The sequence below is a fragment of the Solea solea genome, chromosome 11, assembly GCF_958295425.1.
Source record: "Solea solea chromosome 11, fSolSol10.1, whole genome shotgun sequence".
Classification (NCBI taxonomy): Eukaryota; Metazoa; Chordata; class Actinopteri; order Pleuronectiformes; family Soleidae; genus Solea; species Solea solea.
Window position 1 is genome coordinate 6,401,558 of NC_081144.1, and position 8,846 is coordinate 6,410,403.

Genomic DNA, 8,846 nt, shown 5'->3' on the forward strand with positions numbered 1-8,846 from the left:
ATATATTATTTGTTTTCATGATTTTTATCTATTGGTGAGAGTGCAGATTGTAATGCGTCAGGGGGAAGTACAGTGAGCGTCATATGCCACATTCAAAGGTCACCAAACTAAACAAGTTAGTTTTACTGTGACTATGTTTATATTCACTTATATAAACATACTGAAGGGAAGTGTATATTCAACTCCTGCTAGTAAAACCTCCTAAATGATACACACTGGACCTATAACTCAAACCTCTCACAGGAAAAAGAGACACGAGCTGTACACAAATTTGCATTTGCACAAATATTTGCATGTGTATGAAATGTCTCTTGGAGATCACCTTGACAAATGCCACATTGAATTGTGCATTAACATTTAAAAGGTTTTGGCACTAACATGCAGCATTTCTCAGTAATGATAAGTATTGTACTTAAGACGAGTCCAACATTTACATGTAAATGATCAAACGTGTAAGGCCCACTTGGTTGTCGGCTTTGACACTTTGTCATTCACACCAGTGAGTGGAACTTCCGAGCTGCAGTGCTGTAGTGCGTACTTTCCCAGTGGGCTGACGTCTAAGCAGGCCCGACTACAAACTCAAACCCACACAGGCCACTTACCCGCCTGACCTGCCAACCGGAGACGCTCTCTGAAAGATTTATGTCTCACTCTCTGACTGTGGTGTCCCACTCACCCCCCACACACCAGAGGACATATTATTGATAGACATCCTTGAGGAAGGAAGTGATGTCACAGCGCCGTCAAACCTCTTGACACACACGCGTGCCTGCAGAAGCCGATAATAAGTGCAGAAAGAAGCAGGAGTGATCAGCCTGCTTAATATACACGATACAGAGCATTAGTTAGATTAAAAAACGTCTCTCTCACAAACACACACACTCTGACACGTCTATAATCACTGACATTTGGGCAGTTTGACTCTCACTGAGGCTGATGTCAACCTACACACACAAGAGCAGCAGAGTAATTACCAGCACTGCATTACTTACTTACCGTACAACTCAAGAGCATTTCCCAAGCTGGTATGTTAATGAAGCTATTGGGGTTTACTGTGCTGCTTCATAGCAGAATTTTTGTTGGGGTGGGGGTGAGAGCAGCAGGAGCAGCAGCAGGCTGAAAAAGAGCAAGTGTGGGAGGTTTTTCTTGGACGTGTGGGCAGAGAAGGTGCTGAGTTCTGACATCATTGCATCAAATGCATGAAAGGTCGAGAATGATGTCTTAAGAATATCAAAGGCAACAGTGGCCAAATGTCAGCCATGAATCATACTGCTGCCTGACCTTGTCATGCAAGGTCGTGGTATTTCTAAATGTCTATGTTGCTGAAGGCTGCCGGACGTCCTCACTTACTGGCCTGAGCAAAAAGTCCTCAAAATGTTTGAAATCAGATTGAATGCGGGAAATTCCGACACAGAAATCAAGCCGAACAATGCCGAACTGTAGACCAGTTAAAACTACTTAACAATCCTAAAAACGTGGGTTAACCTCCAACAATTACCAGGGAAATGTCTAAAATCTCAATATTTAACAGAGGAGTCTGGTGTATTTCACAAACCCTGCCGCTGTATTTCAGTCCAGTCACTGTGTCAGACGGAGTCTGTGTTCCGGTCATGGAGGAAGTACTGAACAAATAGTTTTAATTAACTGATTCTAGTGATTTGATTCAGTCACACTGAAAACAACTGCTTGTGTGTGTGTGTGTGTGTGTCACGTGTAAAACAAAGTCCCCGTAGTTTCACGCAGCCGTGCAGTGATGACTCCGCTCATGTTGAGTCGGGTTAATGTTGAGGCTGATCAGTGTTGCTTCAATCACCTACCATCTTATCATTAGTCAGGAAATTCCAAAAGTCAGAGTTTACTGTCAGGAAAAAAAAAAAAAAAACACTTCCCTTTTCAAAGGAAATAATGTAACTGCTTTTGGGAAGAGACACACTAATTAACAAGTTTCAATTTAGCCCTGTACAATCATGATGCAGCACTTTTGGTTTTGGTTTTAGTTTCGTAAGAAGGCCTGATTCTTCAGAATAATAATAGCAGGTGATAAAACCTCAAACGGGGATTTTAAAGTTTCCCGTGCCCTTTAAATAATCCGGTGACTTATTTGCATGACAAACTCATATGGCATACTCATTACATGACTCATCAGCAGGTGCCCTGTTTGATACCAGTGGGATTTCATGGAATCAGGAACAACGGGTATAACATTACATGACAGTTTTATTGTATTATTTTCCCAGTGGATTATGTGTAATGCAGTCCCCTACTGTGTGTGTGTGTGTGTGTGTGTGTGTGTGTGTTCTTTATTTTTACAAAAGCAGGAAAGTCCCTCAATGTAATTTGTTTACCAAATAACAATAATCTTTAAATGTTTAAAGGTGGGGAAATTACAACAACTGCTTTACTTTTGTGATAGGGTTATATCTAACTTATATTTTCTAAAAAGTGGTTATTATATATTGGATACACAAGTGACTGGAAAAACCTTTTGTTGTTGTGAACTTGACAGTAATTCAGCACAATTGACAACTTGCATTAGTGCATAATTATGTGTGTGCAATTTATTTATTTATTTGAAAAAAAAAAAAAACAATGTTATGTAAACACAAAATTGTCCAGTCTTGAATGAAAAGGAGCAGGAAGAGGTATAATATATTTTACTCTGCCCAATGAATCAACTGGGCAGACATACTAAACTATGACATTTTACTGTAAGACCTGAGTGGCATGGTGGCGTAGTGGTTAGTAGGTCTTGCCTAAATATGTACAAGAATGTCATAGTTTAGTATGTCGTCCAAAATGTGACAAAAATGTTATAGTTTAGTATGTCGTCCAAAATGTGACAAAATGTCATAGTTTAGTATGTCGTCCAAAATCAGTCAAAAAAGTCATAGTATAGTATGTTGTCCAAAAACAGTCAAAAATGTCATAGTATAGTATGTCGTCCACAATCAATCAAAAAAGTCATAGTATAGTATGTCGTCCAAAAACAGTCAAAAAAGTCATAGTTTAGTATGTCGTCCAAAATGTTACATAAAAGGCATAGTATAGTATGTCGTCCAAAATGAGACAAAAATGTCATAGTATAGTATGTCGTCCAAAATGAGACAAAAATGTCATAGTTTAGTATGTCGTCCAAAATGAGACAAAAATGTCATAGTTTAGTATGTCGTTCAAAATGTGACAAAAATGTCATAGTTTAGTATGTCGTTCAAAATGTGACAAAAATGTCATAGTTTAGTATGTCGTTCAAAATGTGACAAAAATGTAATAGTTTAGTATGTCGTCCAAAATGTGACAAAAATGTCATAGTCTAGTATGTCGTCCAAAATGTGACAAAAATGTCAGTTTAGTATGTCGTCCAAGGTTTGACAAAAAAAGTCATAGTATAGTATGTCGTCCAAAATGTGACAAAAAAGTCATAGTTTAGTATGTCGTCCAAAATGTGACAATAATGTCATAGTTTAGTATGTCGTCCAAGATTTGACAAAAAAGTCATAGTATAGTATGTCGTCCAAAATGTGACAAAAATGTCATAGGTTAGTATGTTGTCCAAAATGTGACAAAAATGTCATAGTATAGTATGTCGTCCAAAATGTGACAAAAATGTCATAGTTTAGTATGTCGTCCAAGATTTGACAAAAAAGTCATAGTATAGTATGTCGTCCAAAATGTGACAAAAATGTCATACGTTAGTATGTTGTCCAAAATGTGACAAAAATGTCATATTTTAGTATGTCCTCCAAAATGTGACAAAAATGTCATAGTTTAGTATGTTATTCAAAATGTGGCCAAAATGTCATAGTTTAGTATGTCGTTCAAAATGTAACAAAAATGTCATAGTATAGTATGTCGTCCAAGATTTGACAAAAAAGTCATAGTATAGTATGTCGTCCAAAATGTGACAAAAATGTCATAGTTTAGTATGTCGTCCAAAATGTTACAAAAAAGTCATAGTATAGTATGTCGTCCAAAATGTGACAAAAATGTCATAGTTTAGTATGTCGTCCAAAATGTGACAAAATGTCATAGTATAGTATGTCGTCCAAAATGTGACAAAAATGTCATAGTTTAGTATGTCGTCCAAAATGTGACAAAATGTCATAGTTTAGTATGTCATTCAAAATGTGACAAAAATGTCATAGTATAGTATGTCGTCCAAAATGTGACAAAAATGTCATAGTTTAGTATGTCATTCAAAATGTGGCAAAAATGTCATAGTATAGTATGTCGTCCAAAATGTGACAAAAAAGTCATATTTTAGTATGTCGTCCAAAATGTTACATAAAAGGCATAGTATAGTATGTCGTCCAAAATGAGACAAAAATGTCATAGTATAGTATGTCGTCCAAAATGAGACAAAATGTCATAGTTTAGTATGTCGTCCAAAATGAGACAAAAATGTCATAGTTTAGTATGTCGTTCAAAATGTGACAAAAATGTCATAGTTTAGTATGTCGTTCAAAATGTGACAAAAATGTCATAGTTTAGTATGTCGTTCAAAATGTGACAAAAATGTCATAGTTTAGTATGTCGTCCAAAATGTGACAAAAATGTCATAGGTTAGTATGTTGTCCAAAATGTGACAAAAATGTCATATTTTAGTATGTCATTCAAAATGTGGCAAAAATGTCATAGTTTAGTATGTCCTCCAAAATGTGACAAAAATGTCATAGTTTAGTATGTTATTCAAAATGTGGCCAAAATGTCATAGTTTAGTATGTCGTTCAAAATGTAACAAAAATGTCATAGTATAGTATGTCGTCCAAGATTTGACAAAAAAGTCATAGTATAGTATGTCGTCCAAAATGTGACAAAAATGTAATAGTTTAGTATGTCGTCCAAAATGTTACAAAAAAGTCATAGTATAGTATGTCGTCCAAAATGTTACATAAAAGGCATAGTATAGTATGTCGTCCAAAATGAGACAAAAATGTCATAGTATAGTATGTCGTCCAAAATGAGACAAAAATGTCATAATTTAGTGACGTCCAAAATGAGACAAAACTGTCATAGTTTAGTATGTCGTTCAAAATGTGACAAAAATGTCATAGTTTAGTATGTCATTCAAAATGTGTCAAAAATGTCAAAGTTTAGTATGTCGTCCAAAATGAGACAAAAATTTCGTATGTCGTCCAAAATGTTACAAAAATGTCATAGTATAGTATGTCATCCAAAATGTTACAAAAATGAAATAGTATAGTATGTCGTCCAAAATGAGACAAAAATGTCATAGTTTAGTATGTCGTCCAAATTGAGACAAAAATGTCATAGTTTAGTATGTCATTCAAAATGTGGCAAAAATGTCATAGTTTAGTATGTCGTCGAAAATGTGACAAAAAAGTCATAGTATAGTATGTCATTCAAAATGTGTCAAAAATGTCATAGTTTAGTATGTCGTCCAAAATGTGACAAAAAAGTCATAGTATAGTATGTCGTCCAAAATGTGACAAAAATTTCATAGTATAGTATGTCGTCCAAAATGTTACAAAAAAGTCATAGTATAGTATGTCGTCCAAAATGAGACAAAAATTTCATAGTATAGTATGTCGTCCAAAATGTTACAAAAATGTCATAGTATAGTATGTCGTCCAAAATGTGACAAAAAAGTCATAGTATAGTATGTCGTCCAAAATGTGACAAAAATTTCATAGTATAGTATGTCGTCCAAAATGTTACAAAAAAGTCATAGTATAGTATGTCGTCCAAAATGAGACAAAAATTTCATAGAATAGTATGTCGTCCAAAATGTTACAAAAATGTCATAGTATAGTATGTCTGTCCAAAATAACCCTACCTGTAAGCGGTGGGATTCGAACCAGTGTCCCTTATAGGCTGGTTCTGAATGGGAGCGTCACAAACCACTCAGCCAACTGTAAAAGTGTCTTTCCGTCCCAAATTCACCTCAAATGTCATAGTATAGTATGTCGTCCAAAATCAGTCAAAAATGTCATAGTATAGTATGTTGTCCAAAGTGTGAAAAAAATGTGATAGTTTATTATGTTGTCCAATATTTGACAAAAATGTCATAGTTAAGTATGTTGTCCAAAATTTGACCAAAATGTCATAGTTTAGTATGTCGTCCAAAATGAGACAAAAAAGTCATAGTATAGTATGTCGTCCAAAATCAGTCAAAAAAGTCATAGTATAGTATGTCGTCCAAAATCAGTCAAAAAAAGTCATAGTATAGTATGTCGTCCAAAATGAGACAAAAAAGTCATAGTATAGTATGTCGTCCAAAATCAGTCAAAAAAGTCATAGTATAGTATGTCGTCCAAAATCAGTCAAAAATTGCATAGTATAGTATGTCGTCCAAAATCAGTCAAAAAAGTCATAGTATAGTATGTCGTCCAAAATCAATCAAAAAAGTCATAGTATAGTATGTCGTCCAAAATCAGTCAAAAATTGCATAGTATAGTATGTCGTCCAAAATGAGACAAGAAAGTCATAGTAAAGTACGTCGTCCAAAATCTGTCAAAAATTGCATAGTATAGTATGTCGTCCAAAATCAGTCAAAAAAGTCATAGTATAGTAAGTCGTCCAAAATCAGTCAAAAAAGTCATAGTATAGTATGTCGTCCAAAATCAGTCAAAAAAGTCATAGTATAGTATTTCGTCCAAAATCAGTCAAAAAAGTCATAGTATAGTATGTCGTCCAAAATCAGTCAAAAAAGTCATAGTATAGTATGTCGTCCAAAATCAGTCAAAAAAGTCATAGTATAGTATGTCGTCCAAAATCACCTAACAATGTCATAGTATAGTATGTCGTCCAAAACCTGTCAAAAAATGTCATAGTATAGTATGTCATCCAAAATCAGTCAAAAATGTCATAGTATAGTATGTTGTCCAAAAACAGTCAAAAATGTCATAGTATAGTATGTCGTCCAAAATCAATCAAAAAAGTCATAGTATAGTATGTCGTCCAAAAACAGTCAAAAAAGTCTTAGTATAGTATGTCGTCCAAAATGAGACAAAAAAGTCATAGTAAAGTATGTCGTCCTAAATCAGTCAAAAAAGTCATAGTATAGTATGTCGTCCAAAATCAGTCAAAAAAGTCATAGTATAGTATGTCGTCCAAAAACAGTCAAAAATGTCATAGTATAGTATGTCTGTCCAAAATAACCCTACCTGTAAGCGGTGGGGTTCGAACCAGTGTCCCTTATAGGCTGGTTCTGAATGGGAGCGTCACAAACCACTCAGCCAACTGTAAAACTGCCTTTCCGTCCCAAATTCACCTCAAATGTCATAGTATAGTATGTCGTCCAAAATCAGTCAAAAATGTCATAGTATAGTATGTTGTCCAAAGTGTGAGAAAAACGGGATAGTTTATGTTGTCCAAAATTTGACAAAAATGTCATAGTTTAGTATGTTGTCCAAAATCAGTGAAAAATGTCATAGTATATAGTATGTCGTCCAAAATCAGTGAAAAAAGTCATAGTATAGTATGTCGTCCAAAATCAGTCAAAAAAGTCATAGTATAGTATGTCGTCCAAAATGAGACAAAAAAGTCATAGTATAGTTTGTCGTCCAAAATGAGACAAAAAAGTCATAGTATAGTATGTCCTCCAAAATGAGATAAGAAAGTCATAGTATAGTATGTCGTCCAAAATCAGTCAAAAAAGTCATAGTATAGTAAGTCGTCCAAAATGAGATAAAAAAGTCATAGTATAGTATGTCGTCCAAAATCAGTAAAAAAAGTCATAGTATAGTATGTCGTCCAAAATCAGTCAAAAAGTCATAGTATAGTATGTCGTCCAAAATCAGTCAAAAAAGTCATAGTATAGTATGTCGTCCAAAATGAGACAAAAAAGTCATAGTATAGTTTGTCGTCCAAAATGAAACAAGAAAGTCATAGTATAGTATGTTGTCCAAAATGAGACAAGAAAGTCATAGTATAGTACGTCGTCCAAAATCTGTCAAAAAAGTCATAGTATAGTATGTTGCCCAAAATGAGACAAAAAAGTCATAGTATAGTATGTCGTCCAAAATCAGTCAAAAAAGTCATAGTATAGTATGTCGTCCAAAATCAGTCAAAAAAGTCTGAGTATAGTAGGTCGTTCAAAATGAGACAAAAAAGTCATAGCATAGTATGTTGTCCAAAATCGGTCAAAAAAGTCATAGTATAGTATGTCGTCCAAAATCAGTCAAAAAAGTCATAGTATAGTATGTCGTTCAAATTGAGACAAGAAAGTCATAGTATATTATGTCGCCAAAATGAGACAAAAAAGTTATAGTATAGTATGTCGTCCAAAACCTGTCAAAAAATGTCATAGTATAGTATGTCGTCCAAAATCACCTAACAATGTCATAGTATAGTATGTCGTCCAAAACCTGTCAAAAAATGTCATAGTATAGTATGTCGTCCAAAAACAGTCAGAAAAGTCATAGTATAGTATGTCGTCCAAAATGAGACAAAAAAGTCATAATATAGTACATCGTCCAAAATCAGTCAAAAATGTTATAGTATAGTATGTCGTCCAAAATCTGTCAAAAAAGTCATAGTATAGTATGTTGTCCAAAATGAGACAAAAAAGTCATAGTATAGTATGTCGTCCAAAATCAGTAAAAAAAAGTCATAGTATAGTATGTCGTCCAAAATCAGTCAAAAAAGTCATAGTATAGTATGTTGTCCAAAAACAGTCAAAAATGTCATAGTATAGTATGTCGTCCACAATCAATCAAAAAAGTCATAGTATAGTATGTCGTCCAAAAACAGTCAAAAAAGTCATAGTATAGTATGTCGTCCAAAATGAGACAAAAAAGTCATAGTATAGTATGTCGTCCAAAATCAGTCAAAAAAGTCATAGTATAGTAAGTCGTCCAAAATCAGTCAAAAAAGTCATAGCATAG